The sequence below is a fragment of the Wyeomyia smithii genome, chromosome 2 (assembly GCF_029784165.1).
Source record: "Wyeomyia smithii strain HCP4-BCI-WySm-NY-G18 chromosome 2, ASM2978416v1, whole genome shotgun sequence".
NCBI classification, from domain to species: Eukaryota; Metazoa; Arthropoda; class Insecta; order Diptera; family Culicidae; genus Wyeomyia; species Wyeomyia smithii.
The window spans coordinates 272,120,312-272,143,131 of record NC_073695.1 but is presented as its reverse complement, the minus strand read 5'-3'; the positions used below and the strand labels follow the sequence as shown (position 1 = coordinate 272,143,131).

The 22,820-nt window shown below is 37.9% G+C and overlaps 1 protein-coding gene across 2 annotated transcripts in view; it reads left to right on the top strand.

Annotated features, from left to right (window-relative positions):
• LOC129723294 (ecdysone receptor) overlaps positions 1-22,820 on the top strand; it is a 436,732-nt gene that overhangs the window by 269,188 nt on the left and 144,724 nt on the right. The window contains exon 1 of one of the 2 annotated variants that reach the window (XM_055677427.1): positions 17,401-18,352. The exons of the other annotated variant lie outside the window; for it this stretch is intronic. The gene's annotated coding sequence lies outside the window, so the exon portion shown is untranslated. Of the gene's footprint in view, positions 1-17,400; positions 18,353-22,820 lie in introns of those variants that run through there. 2 annotated transcript variants of the gene reach the window in all.

Here is a 22,820-nt window from a genome sequence, read left to right as displayed (position 1 = left end):
TCGGCGACGCGACGGTGTGATGACGGTTTTTTTTGTCCCTGAGTAGCGAAAAATCGAATGCAGTTTTTTTTTCACGGCACTCCTCGTGGTCATCATCGGAGAGAGCTGGAACTTGTGGTGTGTCTTCCTGGACTGAACAAATCTAAAATAAACAAAGCTATAAAACGTCAACACATGCACACACCAATTTTGGACAAACATTCATTCCCAGAGTCGCTGGGAACGAAGCCCGAGCGGGACGTCGCCGTCTTCAGCGATAAGCGTTTCTAAAGTGCATGTTTGCACTGGGATGCCGGCTGCAACCGTGTGCAGTTTACCCGAAATAGTATGAGCTGTGCGTTGATTTGACTGATAAAAAATATTAAAAAGTTTTGTGGTAATCTTGAAGAACGATAGATATCATCGACTCTATCCTCGAAACTTGGAAGTACGATGAACTGGAACGGTTCATATTAGACAGAGGTTTTGTGTTAAAAAAAAAACCTGAAATAAACACTTGGACCAACGGGACTTTCTTTCGTTGTAAAAATATATTCCACGATATAGCCTCCTTCCAATTAATTGAATTAAATCTAGCAATATATCATTTGACCAGCTTTATTCCAGTCAGTAAATGCAATCAGTTGTATTGACATCGATTTCCGATCCTCAAACAATCAAAATAAAATTTAAAAAATTTGAAAAAAAAATGAAAAACATAAGAACAAGCAAAAAAATGAAAAACAAAAAATACGAAAACTCAAAAGGGGAATTATTTCATTTTAAGTGATTGATTTTAAAGGGTAGAAAACATCCTCACCCAAGTTCTGCTTAAAGTATCGTTGCTACATTGGTTTCATACAATATGTTAATATCTCTCAATTGGTACTTCTCCATTACCTAACAATAGTTTCGAGAAAATTTCTGTAGTCGGATGCTGGCATAGCGAAATGTTTATAAATTTACCCTCTGATGCCCAGTGTCGCCTTTAGACGGTCTCAGTTACACCTCTATAAAGTTTCAATCAATACTTAAAAAATATTTATCAAGATTCATAGTGATTTATTCGAAGTCCGTCTGAAAATTACCTCGGGCACTAAAGGATTAATGATCAGCAAGGGTTGTGTGCATATCAAACCACCATAAAAACATGTCTTGCCCCCTAAAACATTTCAATGTTAAATTCGGTTCTATTTACTTGACTAGTCCTCGCGTTATATAAAAAATTGTGTTTCATTTGTATGGGAGCCCTCCTCTTTCGGAGGAGGGAGGAGCCTCTAACTCCATAAATATCTACTCCTACTTCAAACAGTTGCTTCATTAGCTCTCGAGCTATGCAGAAATTTGTGTTTCATTCGTAGGGAAACCTTTCATTCCAGAGGAGGAAGGGTTGTTGAACCACAATATAAGTACTTCTTGCTTTCAAAAACTGTACGTGTCAAATTTAGTTGCATTTGTCTCATTAGTTCTTAAGTTATGCAGAAATGTGTGTTTAATTTTTATGAGACCTTTCCATTTTAGAAGAGGGAGAAGTGTCAAATCACCTTAAAAATATTTCTTGTTCCCGAAAACCTGCACATGCCAAATTTGGTTCTATTTGCTTGATAAGTTCTTGAGTTATGCAGAAATTTTGTGTTTCATTTGTATGGGAGCCGTTCAGCAATAAAACTTTTCCAGGTCTCAAAAACCGATACAGACAAATCTTATAACCGAACCGCTTATCCGTTCTTGAGTTAAATTGTTACGTACAGACAGTAACTTATATATATTTATATATAGATATACAAGAGAAAGAAAAAACTAAGTTCACAACCGGCTTCACCGGCACTGCATACTTAGCTCATTTCCTACCTGTCCTACTAAACCGACGAAAAATTAACGGCTAGCTTGAAACCAACACCGGCGCCTTTCGCAACGCTCTATGGTGCTGCACTTCTATCAAAAAATTGTAATTTTACTATTTTTGGTTAGGGAAACCCCGGTAATGCCTATTTAGGAATATCTAAGCCAGTAGAAAATGCACCAAAATGTTAAAAAATAGTCTGCCAAAACTTTGAAATTCATTAGCTAAAAATGTAATTTAGTCTATCTAATCTTTATACAATTTTTTAATCATATAATCCATTCGTAATCCCACAGCTCGGGATTTCTCCATTAGGAAACTTAACCGACTTGGATAACATATATTATAAATAAAATGCCAATTTCCGCCAAACTCATTGTAAAGTTTCATCCTATTTTAACATGGCGACCGTGACACGTCACATAAAATCCGTATCCAAATCCAAAAATTCAGCATTGCTTCAAAAACGTGTTTGTGGCCTTGAGAAAAGTCACTTATTATTCGTTCTTGGCAGGAGGTACGAAACAATTCACTTTGAGCTAGTGTAGTTCCTAATAGCTTCGGGCCCAGCTCTGCTCCGCTTGTGTCCTTGGTGCCATCTTAACGATGTACTTGTTGACGGTTAAACTACGAAAAACTAATGTACTTTCTTGCAACGTTCGTATTTATATCTAAAAACAATGCGCAGTGCAGTCCAACCTTTTTTTACGTTCTTCCAGAATACCACATCCACGGCCCCGCCTACTTGAGGCGTTAGTCCTCCCCGAGAGGCGCAACCGCATGTTGTTTTGGTATTTTCCGATTGAGCTGAAATTTTCAGCGTTTGTTTGTTTATTCAACGTAGGAAGTTTTGCAAAATTTTAATTTTTTTTTTTTCATTGGCGTTAAGTGGGGTAAAACAGCCTTTAAAGATGATATGTCCAAAAACGTTCTAATCACAAAAAGTTTAATAACTCATGCTAGACATGGCGGATTTTTCTGAAAATTCATGTTATTATTTTACACTGATAGTACTTCAAAACGCATGGTCACAATATATGGCAAGGAGGACGAAAAATGCGTTTTCTTTCTTTTTCTTTTTTCTACTTTTCTCAACATCGCACATTGTTTCCAAAGCTGGAGAACCGTGATCGAAATTATTTTTACCCAAAAACATTGATTTTAGAGCCGTGACCGCTTCAGCAAAGTTGTTCCATTATTTATTCTCCATGTTATGGAAGTTGCAATTCCATGATTAATCCACTCAACAGTGAGAAACGAATTTTACTTTTCTCATTTTGGAATATAAAAATTCTCTGTTCCGCAAAGTTGTAGCAAATTCTAAAAGAAACAACTTTGTGGAAGACATCATACTTGTATCAGTCTATTTAAATGGACTTTCGTGGAGTTTTCTATAGATTACTAATTAAAATGTTTTTTGCTAGATAACTTTTTATAGTGATTTTCAACAATTTTTGAATGTTCTACAAAATTGTTTGCTACAACGAAACAAACAATATCTCCGAAAAAAGTTGATTTTAATCTCACATATATTTTTGTTTGTTGACGATTTTTACTGGAATAATACGTAAATTTACACTAATTACTCTTAACTTAAAAAATAATGACTTTGGAGTCATAGGGTCTTCAGTAAAGTTGTTCTATTAATTATTTTTTATTTTGTAGAAGTTAGAGTTTTGTGATTAATCTACCTTAAAGTGAGAAAAGAGTTTTATTTTTCTCATTTTTGCATATAAAAATCCACTTTGCTGGGTACAGTTTTAGCACATTTTATAAGAAACAACATTGTCGAAGACACTATACTTATATCTGCTAATTAAAATGAACTATAAATATAAATATAAATATTTTAATGTTCTACAATGTTGTTTAATATGATAAAACACACAAGTTCACCGAAGAAAGATTATTTTCATCTCTTAAGTTTATTTAGTTATTCAAGATTTTTATTAAAATAATGCACCTATTTATTTATAAATATCTGCACAAGAGACAGCGAGAGACAAATACCTATATCTGGATAAAATGATGTTTTACTTATACTTAAATATAGAAATGGTTTAGTCTGCAGATATTTACAGATTTTAGAGATATCTGTTAGTAAATTAGTGCATGGTTTCAATAAAAATCGTCAATAACTAATGAAATATGAGAGATAAAAATAAACTTTCTTCGATGAAATTGTTTGTTCTATGATAGCAAACAACAATGTAGAACATTGAAAAATTGTAGAAAATCACTACTAAACGTTTTCTGTTTTTCGATATAGAAATTTTTATCCATCATTAACAATTGGGGATAGACTATTTTGAAACAGCAGTCGCGAATCTACATGAAGAACAGTTATCATAAAATGGCCTTTTTATCAAAAAGGAACAACTGTGAAAAGTTGCTGAAAAATATTTCTTTTACCTATTTTCCATGGAATGCCTCTATAATCGAATTTTGATTGTTCTCTGTCGCCTTTTTTACATTTTTACTTTTACAGTACGGTACTGAGATAGTAACGAAAACATGAGCATTCCAAATTTAAATGCCAACGCTGCTAATTTAATTGCTGCTTTCATGTTAACGTTACGATAAAAATCAAGATATTAAACGTTATTAACAACAGAATAGTGGTGAGAACTTCACTGCACTTTTTCAACGAGATTCATACTCAATTCTCGATTGCTGATGAAGAATTTTCCATTAGTTCGATTATCCAGTTCCAGTAACTATGAGGATTTCAATATTCTTGAAATGAGACTGTTATCTGCCATCGTTTTGAAATTTAAGAAGATAAAAAAAGTGAATCGAATATGGGAGATATGAGATGGAACCTTAAAAGTTTAAAACTAGCCCCTACTTCTATTGAAAATCCTCCGTACACCGATAATCAGACTGGTTGCAGACCGTGTTGCTGAGGAGACAAGAAGTCCAGTCCCTATGGAATTGCGGTTTCACGGCTTGTCCATAATTTATGCGTCATTTGAAGAGCATCAATTAATTTCATCCGATGGCACTCGTGGACAGTTTCAAGGCCGGCGCGTATTTAAAGTTTGATCGAACATTTAGTGAAAAAAAACTGTGGCTGGCAGCAATGGCTGTCAATCAGCCAATATTCTCGTAAACCTTCAAAGTGACTGCGCAGATTAAGCTTAAGAACCTATCACCGTGGAGCAACGAAAAAAAATCTGCAGACACCTTGAAAAGAGCCCTATCCATGTTTCCACCTACGAATCCACTGGCGAACCTCGTGACACCAATCGCCAGCAACCATATGGTGGGTAGCCTTTGCCGATTTTCACTTTTTTACCCAAATTGGACGCCTAAACCAGAGACACACAAAACGGACACGGCACGCAGATTCATCGGTTTTCAGGTCAGCTCACTCACTTTCATTCGAGCGACGACGACGACGACGGTACGGCGCGACAGCGTACGTCACCACGTAGTTCCAAGTACCCACCAACTAGCAAAATAATGCCTACAGTAAAGCGAACCCCAGCATATACGCCATCCGTATTATCAACACTCGGCGATCAACGATTCGCGAAAGAGTCGAAGGAAACAAAAAGCCACGATCGTGGTGAGGAATGCCAAATACTCGCGCTCTGGCATCCAAAGACCACCGAAACAAAAAATTCAACCAACCGGACAACCTTTGAGGCAACAGCAGCTTTTTTTTTGGGTTGTTCCATAAACGGGCATACCTACCGACTTGGCATTCGATGTGAATGCCGGCCACAACAGCGAAGATGTCGGATGTGGGTGCGAAATTTGGGCGAAATGTCATCTTAGAAAACCTTTAGTCACGATCACTTACCTTTTGCTGGTGCGGCAGACGTCACTCGCTACCGTGCTGCCAGTTTGCGACAATTTAGCGATGATCGTACGACGGCAATCGATTTCTGTAACCATGCGGCGGTTTCAACCTCTTGACCAAAGGTGAAACGTGTCTTGCCTCTCAAAAAAAAAAAAAAAAAAAAAAAAACAAATCAAGAGACGTATGTCCGCTTCACCGGCCGTTGTTCGGCTGCGTGTGTGAGGAGGAGGTAGCCCCTTGCGCAGTGCTTGAAAGCGCGCATAAATGTGAGGTATTTGCGCAAAAGTCATTCTTCGCGGGCCTTCGCTGACCCTGGCCCAATTAGGCCAATAATAAAGTTGAGTTGGCGCGAGACGCGGACGACGGAGAGACCATATCATTTCAGCCGCAAGATGGATATAGGTATCGAATTGTGTGTGCGGATAGGGATTGGTGCTGCTTTATGGACCATGATTTGCAACGCGGGTCGCTCCGAAATCGGTAAGAGAATGGTTAGGTTTTTGTGTTGCTCTGATGGTCATCGACACACTGCTCGACTACGGTGCGGTAAGGGCCGCGATCGATCGTTCGATCGATCAAGCAAATGAGAGAACCCGGAGCTTGGAGCTGTTGACCTTTTTCACTGTTCGGGTTCGGGCTTACTACGAGCAGCGACCGGTGCGTCGCGTAAGCAAGGAACAGAAACCTCGAACGAAAAATACTCTCGATCTTGTTGAAGGGCTTCTGTCATGTTGTCATGGTTGTTTCCGAATAGCAGCTAGATTGCGGTAAGTGGAATGCCTTGATCGGAAGTAGAGTTGAAGTTATCGACGTTGGTAGTTTCTTTTACTATTCTCGAACATCGGTCAAAATTTGGAAAATGAATAAAAGTTTCTAGTGGGAAGTAAATCCGTTACCCTTGATCTTTAGTTATCGGTCGCTGGACACAGATCCGGCTAGAGTTACCTTCATACGCGTAGGTATTACAATTGCGAAACAAGAACGAAGCTATAAAATATAAGTCAACAGTCAATTTGGTTGCTTCAAATGCATCGCGACTTTTTTTCAATGACAATGAATCATTCAAAGCTATGGCAGATTTAAAAGAATAGGTTTGAAGTGAAAGATAATCAATCATTACTTATAAGAAGTTTCGCGTATAAAGCAAATTAAGAGATCCATTTATTGTCTAGATAGTTTTGGCTACCTACATGTAGATATTAAACAGTTTTTTACTTCCCACACTGGCGGCTAGAAACGGAACCAAAAGTAATGTTTTAATTGATGATCGTTTACATCGTGTTTTGTTGACGTGAATGATTTATTATTCATAAGACCCAAATGTAGACGTAAAACATCACTGCTTTTTGCCATTAATAAAATCAAAGTAAATTTACAATTTATAATAAATTGACAACTTCATTTGAGGTCATTCTGATCGGACTCTTCAAAAAGTTTTTTCAACGCGGATTTTAGAGTTTTTTTTTGTTTGAGTTGCACCTTGGATTTTTTTGTTAAGTTTAAAATACAATAATCCTAGTCCCATAGTATTTGAGCATTTTAGCCGATGGTATTAAATTATACCTACCTATACCTAAATTATACCTATACCTAAATCAATCGTTAGAACAAAAAAAAAGCATTTCACCTATTAGACTTCAATGATCTGTGCCTTATTCGTCCCTTCTTCGGTAGATACTCTAGATTTTTCCCGTAGCTACTAACAGAAGATTTTTCCACCCGTGTCGTAGCACATTCCCGGACGACGCCACTTTACGAAGTTACACAATGCACATGTGGTGCACTCGGTCTGTCGGTCGGTCGACACTCTTCATCCTCCCCTCTCTCTCCTCCTCCTCCTCCTAAGTTCCTACTCTTTTCATGTGCAGCATGCACTGCATTGCATATTCCACTCCACCGCACGCCGTCAATCCTTCGTCCCGTCCATAATCTTGTGCAAGCGGAAATTATGGATGCTTTCAGTCAGCTTGGATGTGTGTTTATAGTTCCAACTTGTTATCGTCAACAAAGTCAGATACTGCAAGTAATTGGAAGTTGCAATCCTTTTGATTAAAAAAAAGATACCCTGCTTTTATGTTATGCGAAGTTTGTGCTACTAATACCAGCACACAGAGCAGACTCTGCCAAACTAGCAGCAATAAATAGTCTCCTCTCTTATGTGTCTCCTCGACTAATCATTTCATTCTCGGCTGGCTGGCTGGCGGATACTACATCGCATCGCATCGCATCGCAGTCACAGTTCATCAGCACTGCACTGCAACTCTGCACAACCACCTTCGCCTTTGCCCACTGCTCCGAGTTCGGCTCCGGGTGCTGTGCTGCTCTGGCATCACGACTACTGATACTTGCTCCGTCCCTAACCTTTCCACTATTTATTACTATTATTATTATTATTTTTATTATTGTGCTACTCTCCGATCGTGCATCTTCGTTTTCCTGTGCTTTTCCCTGCCTGCTCATTGTACGTACCACCCATCAGCAGCGGCGGAGACCCATTCATCCCATCCCATTTCCGCACACATGAAAAGCGAGGCTCCCCTGCCCGTCGGGTGCCCCTGCTTTCGCACCACTGATCCGGCCATCAGTGGCAGTGGCACACATTCAAGTCGGCGGCAAATGTACACACTTTCTCGCATAGCTCTGCTTATATTTATAGACGTTGATGCTAAAACTTTTACTATTTTCTCACACCATCACCACCACCACCAGCATCACGAATACACTAGCTTGGGGGGTAATTGCAACAAAGCGCCAAGATTTCCCGACCCTTTTTTTGTACCGACGAATTTGCTACCCAAAAATCAAAATCTTCCTATGAAAAAACAATCCTGAAAAAATCGTGTCGTTCCAAACGCAGGATCCACCAAAAGCATCCTGTCTAATTCATCCTGCTGAAAAATAATTCCACCCAAGTAAATAAACACAAAAATATTCACACAAATCTTTTGCTTCTCTATTATTTGTTGTACAAATTTGTTTGTATATTACATCATACAATGGGAAAAACGAGAGAATACTCGAAAAGAAAAAAAATCTTCCCAACCAAACCGAACCGAACCGGGAAGAAAGAGGGAGAGAGAAAGCAAACCTGGAAGTTGCATTCTTTATTACCGCTGCTGACATCTGGACATATGTATTGCGCGCTGTATGTGTCACTGGTGTGTTGAGTAGAAGAGATAGATACGGAAAAAATGCGCCTCGAGCGCAATTTATACAAAATTTTGATATGCTTGCTTGCTTGGCGGCGGCTGCTGCTGCTGCTGCTGCTGCTGCTGCTGCACTTCTATGTAAACCGAGACGACTTTGTGCTTGTGTGTTGGTACGCCAGCCAAAAGAACCTGGGGCAGGTTCAGTACCTTGATATTGAAATTGAAAACGACCGCCACCGCCACCCCCTGCGCTTTCCCACCTGAGAAACCAAAGCACCACGACCCGTCGTAGTGTAGTGATGTGCATCGAGAGAGGGAGAGAGAGAGAGTTGAGTGTAGAAAGAGCGAATACACAGCGAGTGAAAATGTATGGCATAGTAGAAATGTAACTTTGTGTAAGTATTGTCACCGTGTGCTGAGTCGAGTCTAGTCGAACGAGTGTGAGAATTGTACAAATGGCACAGTTTGTCGATGTTTGATGAATGAGGAACGCTTGCAAGGTTATGTGGCAGCGTGAAACGGGAGACGTTCGCTGTGAATGTATGGTGGGATCGTTGCGAGTATGAGAACTTGCTGGGCGGTGTGTCTCAGTGGAGATGTTTATCTAAAAACTTTTTGTGTTGGGTTACCGCTGTCCAAAAAATTGATTCGTTGAAAATGAACGATTCCTAACCCCGCAGTTGCTCGCCATATACATTCTACTATCGTTGACATGAGGTTTCCTGATGAACTACGTCGCTACGAGTTAACATATTGTTCAATTTAACTAATTCTATCCTTTTCTTTCTCTATTTTCAGGTATGTACCAATTAAATCATGTGGCTGTGCTAACCATTGTCTATCGTGAGTAGCTGAACAAAATGCTAGATTATTTCTCGCATAACTTTTCTAAGGGACCTAAGTAACATTGAGGGGCTCTTTTTGTTTACTTTCTCTTCGATTAATAATTATTTTCCCATTTTCCGTGACACTCTTAGCATAGTAAACTAGGCAATATTATAATCTTTCGATTTGTGTCAAGAAATCGTTGAAAAGTTTTATAATGTCGCTGTTATGTCACAAAATGAGATTTTAGTTTTGTAATTGAAATCTAATTTTTGTATGGCTGAGTTGAAGTTCAGGAGGTGTTTTTTGAAAGAACATTCAGACTTCAGACTAACTTTTTTTTTTTGCGAAAGACATTAACGATTTGGAAGAAGTTATATCAAAAGAAGATGTTGGCACAAACAATAATGAGCAAATGAACGAAGTACTAAGAGTGAAGGAGCTCATGACGCTGAATTCAGATCGTATCTTGTCACTTTTGTTCGTGCAGTACATTCTTTGAAGCACTTGATGAATATTAAGATACCGGATTTTGCCATTTTAGTAAAAAAGGGCATATTGGCATTACCTGATTCGTGCACATCTCTCTCAGCCGAAGAGATGAGAGCACATAAAAATGCTGTCGTTTTTATCACTAAAACTGTACTATAATACCTGGAGTTCATGATAAGTTAACCATTCTGTGCCGTGTCAAATAAATGTGCGAAAAAAAAGGTAACCATTCCAACTCCTACTGGCAAGAGAATTCGTCAAAAACGGTACATGCATGGAACTTTCAGCGAGCTTTTCTCAATGTTTAATGATACTAATCCTAAGACAGAAATTGGATTCTCCACTTTTGCGTGCTAGTAGGTGGAAGGGACACACAAACCAAGTGTGTCTGTATTATACACGAAAGTATTGATCTGTGCTTGCGAGTTTGTCGAGCGTTCCCAATGGCAAAGAATTCATTTGGTTTGTTCAAACTTTCAACAATGATTCTTGAAGGGCACAGAAAGGGCTATCAGGCACACTATTAGCAGCTGTGCTTACATGCGCTTACATTTGATGGTTTTGAAGGTCAAATTCAGGAAAATTCCGATCATTTTTTATGTAGCCTGCGGCTGACTCTGCGGGGTAAAATCAAATATTTTTCGGGTTTTAGGAAACCAACATAATAAGCTCTTAATTGTATGCAAACATACCATAACAGCTTTAGTAGGGATTGCATATTTTAAAATATTCAGAAAAACTGTTTTCTTTCTTTTTGAAAGAGGTCACTTTATAGGCGTTCTACAATATGAGCCGTTTTATATATCAAGCTTTCATTGATCAATTATGAAAATATAGATCAAAAACTACAAAATCATGAGTTTATCATATTCTAGATTCATTGATATACCCTCAAGAGTACCCCAGGGCTCGATTCTAGGGCCTGTTTTATTCTCATTATATATAAATGACCTGAATTGAATGATTTTTTTCAAATTCACATTCACGCAGATGATGTCTAGATGAGCTTGGCTCATCTCGCTTAGATCATTTCGAATAAAATGAACGAAGACTTAACCAGAATACATGAATGGTCGACCAGAAATAAACTTGTTTTGAATGTGAATAAAACCAATGCTTTATTTATCAACAACTCTCACAACAACAATGTATTAAAACCAACGTTAGAATTTAATAACTCAGAAATCCATTTTGTTGAAGATGCTGTATGTCTTGGAATATCTATACAATCTAATTTAATCTTTGATAAATTTATATTCAAGCAATGTGGAAAGGTGTATGGCAGCCTGCGTACGTTTTTGCTTTCCACTGAAACTTAAGGCGTCATCTATTAATTATGTGAGGACTTTTTTCGAAATTTTCGACCCCCCCCCTCCCCCCTAATAAGGCTTAGTAAGATTTTGCATTACCCCTCCCCCCCCCACGAATCTTACGTAAGATTGTCTTTTTTAAGGGAAAAAAATATTTTCGTAGGTAAAACATTTTTTACACATATTCGTAGAGGATAAAACAGAACAAGTTATGTTAAAGATAAAGTAAACAAAATTCAAAATTAAGTAGAAATGAAGTAGAGCACGCAATCACCCAGCGACGGCGAATTCACTGCTTTCCCAAGTTTCAACTGTTAAGATAGCAGGGACAAATAATTCAACTAGTTAAATTTTTTTTAGTTTTTTAATCTTTTTTTTTCAGTTTTTTTTATTTTTTCAATCTTACGTAAGATTCTCTTGAATCCCCTGAACAAATATTCCAGGGTAACTCACCTTCAATACCGTTTGATTGGTTGTCCATTCACCGTCTTATGTGCATTTGCTTGATTAGTTCTTGAGTTATGCATAAATTTGTGTTTTATTGATATGGAAGCCCTCCCTTCCAGATGAGGAAGGGGTTTAAAACCAGTATAGTAACCCTTTTCGGCTCCAAAAACTCCTACATACAAATTTTCACTTTTGAACAGTAAGCTGAGCATTTTCTACAAATACCGGCTCGTAAGAGTCGCGTAACCACTCAAACTAAGTATACTTTTCTCTTAACACTAATAAACAGCGCGATCGCAGGGCTCGAAGCGTTAGGCAATAGTAGTGACTTGAGTGACCAAAATATAAAAAACTGTGACCAAATAGTGACTTTATATTAATTAAAAAGTGACCAAATAGTATTTTATGTTAGTTGTTACGTTTTTTCGTAGAAAAGCCAGTGGCTAGACGGGATTTTTGTTTCTCCACGGTTAGTTGTACTTCATCAGTCGCACGTTTCTGTGTAGATTGTTGCTTCCGAACTACTGATACACCTTCTAACATCGTCTGAACAAGCTCGACCTACGCCATATCATGTTTTTCAATGACTTTTTTAAGACGAGCATTAACTTCCGAGAACAATCTGTATTATAAAAAATTCATTAGTACAGGTCGGACTCGATTATCCGGAACATTAAAAGAATTTCATACTGGATAATCGAGTTTTCCAGATAATCGAATCACAGAAAAAGTATTCAAATTTGCTAGTTACGAACATGATATATATATATATATATATATATATATATATATATATATATATATATATATATATATATATATATATATATATATATATATATATATATATATATATATATATATATATATATATATATTTCCTTTTTTTATTTTACTCGTATGATGCAGTGGCGTAACCAGAAATTATTCCTGAGGCGAAAGGGGTAAAATCTTGAGTAGCAAAAAAAATAAATTGGACATTGATTATTTTCACATATTTCGAACATGTCCCAAACATGCCGCAAGTGACATAAATTATCACAAATATGTCAGAAGGAATGGTAAAGGTAAAATTTCGGAATAAAAATTAAAAACGAACACCAAAAAAATAAAATTCAGGATGATCGAGTCTGAAATTCAGGAAAATCTAATTCCGGATAATCGAGTTTTCGGATAATCGAATCCAATCTGTATTATGAATAAAAATGATTTTCACGCTCATCGAATCATACTTAGGCCGTGGTTATACTGAGGCGATGCGGCGCGAACTGAGTCAAACCGTTTGGGATCTGTTTCGACGCGCGTCAATTTTTATTGTATAACCACGATCTTATCCGCATCTTTTATCGTTCTTCTTGTTGCGTTCCTTAGGTTTTCCTCTTGTCTTTCAATTGTTATTTTGAGATTTTTTGTTTTCTGCTTTTTTTCTTCCATTTTAACTGAATCCACCAATTCATTTATCTTCTTTTTATTTTCTTCTCGCACATTTTCTGCCTTTCTCAATATTGCTTGTAACTTCCATGCGCTTTATTGGCCATCACAATCAATTCTCTGGGAATGAGGACGAGGTGAGCCTGATTTCCATATGATTTTAAACCACCTTTCGGCACCATCATTGCATTTAATGTTTTCTCACACATTGAAGTTCGAGCGTTGGATTCTTACTGACTTCGAGAATCCCCGCTCGACATCAGCATTCACATGGGATATTGTTAAGACCGCACAACTGTTGACACCAAAGGATATTTATCTGCTCCTCTAGCGGTTTTCATTCCGAAGAATTGATTCCAGTAATTATCAATCCTCATGTTCCCACTGTCTTGCATATCTTTCTCGCATTGGAGCAGATTCCACTCATCCATCAGCAAATCAGTTTTAATATCCAACGAAAGTCATTCGCAATTTGTACAATTTCGTTAGAACTATAACTTGCTTTGCGATTCGATGATTGCTGCTTTATTTCTCACATATATATATGGGTCATTCCATACGAAGTGTACATTCCACTTGGACACGACCATCACAGATTTTGTTCGAAGTTGGGGGAATTATTCATCTACTGTCTCTTTGGAAAAATCCCAATTTCGGTGTCGATTGGAATACCCCCCGCTCTCCAGGACCCCTCTCTTTATTGCAAAGTCGCGCAATTTTTGTCAAAAATCTCTTATTTTTACAATTCATAGACGTAAGATGTCCGAAAAATACTGATAGATGATTTTTGAAAAAAATAAACCAAGGAATCTAGAAAAAATTATAAGTTTTGACCGGAAGTATTTCCAGAGAAGTTATTTTTGTTTTGAAAACTAAATTTACATTTTTCGGCAAATGCAGCCATTTTTATTTAAAATTTGATAATTTCATCGGGTTCCTTGGAAAATTTCACATAAGAAACAACTATCATCCTGAGGTAATATGAGCCAATCTCGAGATATAACATTTTTACGAAAAAAGTTGTTAACTTCGTAATTAATTTATTTTATATTTTATAGACGTAAGACACCCGAAAAATAGTTATAGGTGAATTTTGAGGAAAACAAACCAAGGAATCCAGAAAAAATATTATTTTTGCCCGGAAGTGTTGCCAGATAGATTATTTTTGTATTTTAAAATTTAATTTGCATTTTTCAGCCAATGCAGCTAATTTTATTTTAAATTTGATGGTTTCGTCGTGTTTCTCAGAAAATTTTACGTAAGAAGCGCTTACCACTCCGTGGTAATATGAGCCAATCTTGAGATATAACATTTTTACGAAAAAATAATTACGAAATTCAGAACTATTTTCGTAAAAATGCTATATCTCGAGATTGGCTCATATTTCCTCGGGGTGATAAGTGTTTCTTACATAAATTTTTCCAAAAAATACGATGAAACCATCAAATTTAAAATAAAATTAGCTGCATTTGCCGAAAAATGCAAATATAGTTTCAAAATACAGAAATAATCCATCTGGCAACACTTCCGGTCAAAAATAATATTTTTTCTGGATTCCTTGGTTTATTTTCTTCAAAATTCACCTGTCACTATTTTCCGGGTGTCTTACGTCTATAAATTGTAGAACAAAAAATAATTACGAAGTTTACAACATTTTTCGTAAAAATGTTATATCTCGAGATTGGCTCATATTACCTCGGGGTGATAGTTGTTTCTTATGTGAAATTTTCCAAGGAACACGATGATATCATCAAATTTAAAATAAAAATGGCTGCATTTGCCGAAAAATGTAAATTTTGTTTTCAAATACAAAAATAATTTATCTGGCAACACTTCCGGTCACACTTATATTTTTTCTGGATTCCTTGGTTTATTTTCTTTAAAAGTCATTTATCCGTATTTTTCGGACAACTTACGTCTATGAATTGTAAGAAAAAGAAAAAGAGATTTTGAACAAAAAATGCGTTACTTTGCAATAAACAGGGGGGTCCCACAGAGCGGGGGGTATTCCAATCGACACCAAATTTGGGATTTTTCCAAAGAGACAGTAGATGAATAATTCTTCCAACTTTGAGCAAAATCTGTAATGGTTGTGTCCAAGTTTGTGCTTTTTCGTGGTCACTTCGTATGGAATGACCCATATGATATATAATACATTCCAGGATTTTGCAAAAATAAATGTTGGATAATCGAAAATTTTCGGTAAATAGTAGACTTAAAAGGCAAATATTTCCGAACGTTTCGACCTACTTTATCATATTTATTTAGGTCATCCTCAGCGAATTTTGTTACAAATTCTAGGTTATTCCGCCGTTTCGCTTGTATCTATCTGATAGAAGACTACTTTTTTTCTACTCTTCACCAAAAACTGGTAAAACTAATCTATTGAGACCTATCACCAAGCGTAATTCGAAATGTTTATGTCATGCAGTAAACAATAATTCGAATATTGTTCTAAAATGGACCATTGATTGAACTACGCAATGATTTATTTGAACAGCACGTGCGGGGCATAGTAAGTGGTATCGCTAAAAACAGAAATGAAACACTTCATTTTTCACGTTGTTCTCTCCTATTCTCTCTCTCTCTCTCTCTCTCTTCAATTTTCCCTCGCACTCATATTTCTACTACAACGCAAACCATATTGAGAATGAGTGAAGTTACAAAGCAAGTGACTACTGTTTTTCTAATAGTTGTCCCATTTCCTACTCAAACCTTGAAACGGCATCAAAATATGACCACGTGGTTTAGGAACGGTTTGATTTTTTTTTTCTACGAACTGCCATACTTGGTCACTTTTTCTCCCGTTTTTCGGTCATTATTTAGACACTTCTTCCATCAATTAGTTACTGAAATCACTATTTTTGACATCCTTGACCGCTACCAGCCCTAAAATGAATTTCCGAAAGCTCTGAAAATCGTATTTTATGAAATCTACCATTTTTCATAAGGAGACTTACATAATACATCACTACTAAGAGTAGAGAACAATTCGGAAATTGAGTGCGTAGAAGCTCCCGGTTGCGTTTGAAATGTTATGCAATGAGGCGATGAAATCCGGACGCGTAGTCCAAAACTTAATTCGAATGAAACATTTCAGCAACTGGTACTCGCTGTTGTGCTAGGTTATTTCATCAAATTGTCCATGGCAATACCGAGGTGCAACACAGAACAGACTTTACCATAGATGGCATAGTATGTGCTTTTAACTCAAACTCGTTTTCAATTGAATTTTGCACTATCAGAATAAAATACCATACCAAATTACCAAAAAAAAAAAAAAACAAATTTTGTTAATTGTTATTTGGTTATATTGTTATGATACGGATGTTTGATTTCGTTCGGCTAAACTGTGTGCTGACCAGTTATAGCTTTTTAACCATTCCTGTGAATTTTGGTGCCTTAAACCACCAACATTTTATCAGAGACTTAAATGAGTTCTCTCTTAAGCATAACGTTGAAGCGACGAACCCGCCGAGCAATTACTGCGCCACACTTTGACGTACGTTGACGCATTTTTACCAAATTCTACAAAAATGACAAATAAACTATAATCTTTCTAGAGTAGTAGTGTTTCAATATACAAAATTTTCGCCTTGAAAGATAAAATGACAATGATTTGTAATGTTGTTCCGATTTTGTTCATCCCAAAACAACTATCCAGCACGCCGTTTGCCTTTCTACGGGCACATAATGCATACACCGAAATTCCTTTCCTTATTACCCTCATACCATCCCGTACGGCTATAAAATAGAGCTGCACCATTCGCTGCGTGATTACCGCTACCCACAGCTTTTCCTTCCGTCCCGTGTCAGCATAGCTTCGAATCAAAACACCATTCATACAACCAGCGAGAAACAGCTCGCATCAAAGTATAGGTGGATATAAGAGTGGCTATACCATCATCGTCGTCGGCGTCGTCGTCTTCGATGCTAGCGATGCGGCGGCTTGCGGAGGAAAGCGAAATCATTGCGTCTCCCACGAAACAACACACACAAACACGGTGTTCAGTCGAAGCGAGACACATGCACAACCATTCGGCGTACTAACACCGGCTCACCGTCGCAGAGGCCACCGATCACTCTCCCGGTCTCGGTCACTAGTGTTTCTCCACCAGCTTGTAGTATATGTTTGTCCGTCATGCGGTGTAGAGTTGTTAGCGCTTGTGTTCAACAGTTTAACAGTGTACCTTTCTTCCATAATACACCAGAGTAACCGAGCGCGGTGGCCGTGTGAGCTGCTGCTTGCCCCAGTCGGATTCGTCGTAATAATAATCATAATAAAGATTTGAAGTTCCAAATCGCGCGACACGTAAACCCGGCGAACGGACACACAGTACAACACAGGAGGACGACATTAGAGCAAACGTTCCCGTTATTATTGTTGCGTGGTGCTGCAGCACGCGATTTCACGCGCGTTCACTAGCGTTTTTGCGCTTTTGTCGTGCCGGTAGTTGATCGAGAAAAAAAAGTGCGCCGCGAACGTGTGATCCAAGGAAGATCCTAATATAGAGTGTTGGGGTGGAAACTATTGTTTCATTTGCCTACTTTTGCTGAAGTACAAGTGAGGATGAAACCTTAACCTAGTTGGAATAAAACAACACACCCGGTAAACCGGCTCGCGTGGAGTATTGGCAGGATTAGCCGAGTCAAGTGCCACACACAGCATCGCGAAGAGTTGGAAATGTGCGAACGGTGAAAGTGTGCATCCTTTTCCTGCTAGCTACTGCTGAGTGATCGGATCTAAAGGTGATAGAAACCAATACCAGAGTGAAGAGGAAGAATTGTGTAACTTCGCACGTTTCGAGCATGGAATAAAAATCGAGAGGCTATCGGAAGAAAGAAAGTTGTCCCAGCAGAAGTGCATTCTGGGCGGAATCTAGTGTGTAGTTGTGGGTGCCTTGGTGGTACAATGACCTGCATTTTGTGAGAATTTGCTTCTTACCACAGTTCTGCTCGATGGATAGAGATGATTGTATTTCAAGTTCAGTGGTTACAAAATTGATGCTGTCTATTGTGCAATTACGAAGGCGAAGTAATTCTCATCGCTGACTCGTTGCATCACTGTGTAAGTGTAAATCTAGGATTTTTACAACAGTTCGGGCAATTGTCGTCGTTGTTGGGTGCCGCCACGTTGATGCGGTGTACAAGGACTTCGATGAATTGCTTGAATGAACGGGACACTCCTGATGGTTCCTGCTGAGCTGGTGGATTGCTGGTGCTGCTGTTGCAGCGATGGACGTGACGACGAGGGTATCATCGGGGTGTGGGTGTAAGTGTGAGTGAACATGCACAGCGGAATGCAGTGTGCAGTCTACGGACTTCTCTCTAATGGTAGTCTTGTTGGTTGGGTTTGGTCTAGGCGTTGCGTTGAATGGCTCTGTTCGATCCGTCAAGTATGTGGAAACCGTTTAGAAATGAGTGAAACAACTCGGTGAGAATATGGGTGCACTTTATGTACGATGTGACGAAGAGGTATTGATTTAAAAAAAATAATATCGCTGCTTATGAGGGTTTCGCAGATAAGCGCGCAGGCTATCCTGTAGATAACAGTCGCTCTCGAATCTTAAGCGTAGCGTAGAAATAGTTTACAATTGATTCTTCCTGGTGAATTGTCCGTGTTTCAATAATTATACTACTATCGAAGCATCAAAATCCAAAGATTCAGAGTCATACGATAAAATTTGATTTTTTATGATTCTTGAAGTCAGGCAATCACTAACAAAAATAATTTCTAGGCAGAGCCAAATGGATTGAGTGTGGATTCATCATATATAATAAAATGGTGGCCAGTTCCATGAGGGTGCAACTGTGATAATAGTATTAACATGTTTTTATTCCATTTATTCGTTTGTTTTTTTCCTGGTTTTCAACAGTTCAAAAAAAAAAATAGGAAAGATTTTTTTTTCGGGGAAACAGATCTTAGATTTTTTTTTATTTAAAAAACACACAAAATCAAGGCTCGGCGTTACAAAATCGTACACGAACCAATTTTTTTCTTTGGTTTAAACACTTCATTTGATTGACTAACATCTATATGAAGTCGCCCCACTATCCACGGTGCTGGCGTAGATCGCTAATTGCCTAAGCAGTTTGTGAAACAGCTGTCAAATTAGCACTAGATCCCATTTCCTAGGGAACAACTCGCAATATGTCTCGTCCATTGTGGCTTAAAAGTCAATAAACTGGTAGTCTAATGTTTTTATCCATAGGCAAAACGCATTTAAAGAGCTCCACATAGAGACAGTGTCGTTTCTCGAAAAACAAAATCCTTCCGTTAATTTTTACGACTCGGCTGTAACCGGTTCTTTTGGAAAACAAATTCAGTTTTTTCGGTTTTGTTATTCTCCCAGTCCGGTTCTTTCGAACGATCGAACATCACACAGAACGCACAAGCTAGAGGCAATCCAGAAAAAAAGTCAAATCTAATAACCTTAACACACATATACGCACACACACAAAAAGCAACACCGCTTCCTCCGACCCGCTTTCCTCGACGAATTTATCACACCTGAGAACACTGGCTGAAAATGAACAACCGATTGGTGTAAGCGAAGAAGAAAGAAAAAAAACATCCAAAATTCTCAAAGCCTAGCACTAAAATTCTACCGATCAAGAACGCGAAGCGAAGCGAAAGGAAAGGAAATACAAAAACAAAATCACCGATCTCACTCTCAATCATAATTACTGTGTGTTGCTGCGGCCGGGATCTTTCCTCGTTCGTCTTGCGTGTGTAAAGCCGATGTTCTTCACCGTCTTTCTGTCCGTGCGCTGTGCCACGATGATCGAGAAGATCAAGTCGAACTCGAAGAAGAAGGTCACTTTGCTGCTGGTGGATGCTGGCTGCCGTTTCCTCCTTTCGATGGAAATCGCAATTATCGACCATTGGAGATTCACACATTCTCGGCCGACGGACGCGGATCGCGACTCTCGTCCGAGAATCAGGGTCTGGCCAATTTTGCTGCGCCAGATGTCACTCGCTCGGCTGGCTAATTGACGCAAAGGCCGTATCAATTCCGCGATTGCATTTGGATCATTCGCTCTAGGCTAGGCTAGCGTAGATTACGATGCCGGTCGACATGCGGCAAAAATATTGACATTGGAGGTGTTTATTCGAGTGATCTTTGCACACACAAATCGCTTACTTGAGTTAGATGACTCTTCAAAAAGTAGTCACAGAATTTGTGCTTACTGCGGCGTCACCGGTCCCGATCTGGTCACTGGCCTTAATCGGCGATTGGCGTCGGGTAACAATTGTTTATTTGACCGTGACCGAGTGGAGTGCTTGTCGTGGTGGTGATTTCATCCGAAACTAGACACGAATATTTGACACGGTTGCATACGATCAAACGAACGAACGCACGAAAAAACTTACCTTCCACCGTTCAAGAGATCACTCGGTGGTGTGCTGTGTGAAGGTGTCGTTGCTTGTTGATGATTATTCCTGCTGCTAAAATTGGCTAAAAAAATGCTGTCACATCATGGTTGAACGGACGTTTTTTTTTTCGAATGTCTTAAAATAGTTGTGTTCCAAAGCGGTTTTTATTGCCATTGATTTATGTTTTTCGGTTATTTGAAGCAGAAACTTATGGCGAGAGAACTAGCAGAAAACATTCTAGCTTGACCTGTTACGTTATGTCACATCATTTCTCATTTTTTGAAAGCTAAACAGATACAAAATTAAACATCAACTGAATGTCATAATCTTATGATTTATATCAAATCAAACAAGTTTACATTCAGATGTAAGTTTCACGAACATCTCAACGAGTACTACGAAAAGTAAATCATTACTTGGGATATTTGAGTTCTCGAAGTCATCTTTCCGTCGGTGTCATCAGGAGGAACGAAGGCCACCGACGGAGACGAATTTTTATTATATTATTCTATTGTAAATTAGCGCGACGTTGCAAATGTTGAAAATTGAGTCTGTATAACGTAATGTATCATGATCGGAACACTGCGAAAACGAACAATTTTTATAAGTGAAATTTTTTGCACTAGTTTATAAACTCAAAAATATCGAACACTCAGCAAACACATCAATAAACTTCTTCTGATGCCGGTCAGAAAGTTTGGTTACAATGGTTGAAAAAAAAAATGAGTATAATTATTTAAAAAAAATAAAATTGTTGAAAAAATAATCCAGTTCTGAACACAATTTGCCCTTACATTTCTATCATTGCAAGCAGTGGTAATGGAATCAAATATTCAATGATTGTAGTATATTTTACTGTGAAATGCTTCCATAACATTGAGGTTTCTTGTAGAAACACTTTTTGTGCAAAATAATTTGCTTTGAAGTTGAGATTATTGGTGAGATGCGAGGGTCTGTTTTATATCATAATCGGAACAGCTTACTTCCGGGACTTCACCGTTTCACTTAGGCTGTGCTTGATAAAATGATGGATTTCACGTATCTAGAAACAATTCTTGGAGAAAAGTTTTGCTATTAAATTATCTACCAAAAAAAAAAACACTTAAATTCAAATGGATCTGAAATAAAATGGCGGGCCCGGTTATGATACAAATCCTATGATCAGATTAAACGATATATTTGAATAAATTCGCGTCAAATTTGCCATAAATTGTTGTTCTTGTAAACCAGACAAATAGATTGTTTCGATAAGCGTAGTTTATTTATGATTTCATGCGATATTAGTGGTGAAAATGTGACATGAAAATTTATGTACCATGAAAATAGTCTAAATTGGTCCGATCATGATACATTACCTTATAATTTGCACCATTCTGATTTTGTGTTTTTTTTTTTATAACTTTGTAGGCTCTCAAACGGCATACACTGGGACCAAACCAAAGAACGGACGGCAAAATTGTATTTTCAAGTCCTATCTTATCCATATCTTCTAGGAAGTTGCTTCGTTCCCTGCTGTTCTACTTATGCTTTAAATGAATTAGTTACAATTTTCGCCCTTTAGAGGGCGCCACACCTAACTCTTGAACGTGACATGCTAGACAAACATTTTTTTCTGCTAAGTTGTATATACATTTATTACAAAACTGTTTGCTGAATACCTCAAACCTCTATAAATTAAGATTTCAGAGCTACAAGACTTTTTCTAAAAAGGTCTTTTAAAAGCAGTTTTTCATTCTTTCAACTCTAATGCCGTAATCTTGGCTGTTAAAAATTTAGAATAACGCGGTACATCAAGATGAACAATTTCTAGTGAATTACAGCCAACTTGTGTTCATAAATGTAAAAAAAACCCTTTGGAGGCAAGTTTTTTGCCAACCATTTTGAAGGAAGTTTATTTCGCAAATCAAAAATCTTTTGACTTTTTTTCACGTGATTTCATTTTTCACGATTTTTTTACGCGATTTTCTCGAAATTACGCGATTGTTTTTATACGCGATTCTTTTTTTGCGCGCACGCATTTTTCGCGTAAAAAGAGAATCCAGTGTATAAGTATTTTAAAATAAGGTAGTTGCTTTGTCAAGCGACTGGTCATGGGTTCGAGTCTAAGTAAATGCCATTCGATCAAAGGACATTTAGTATGGGATAATTCCCTGGTTTC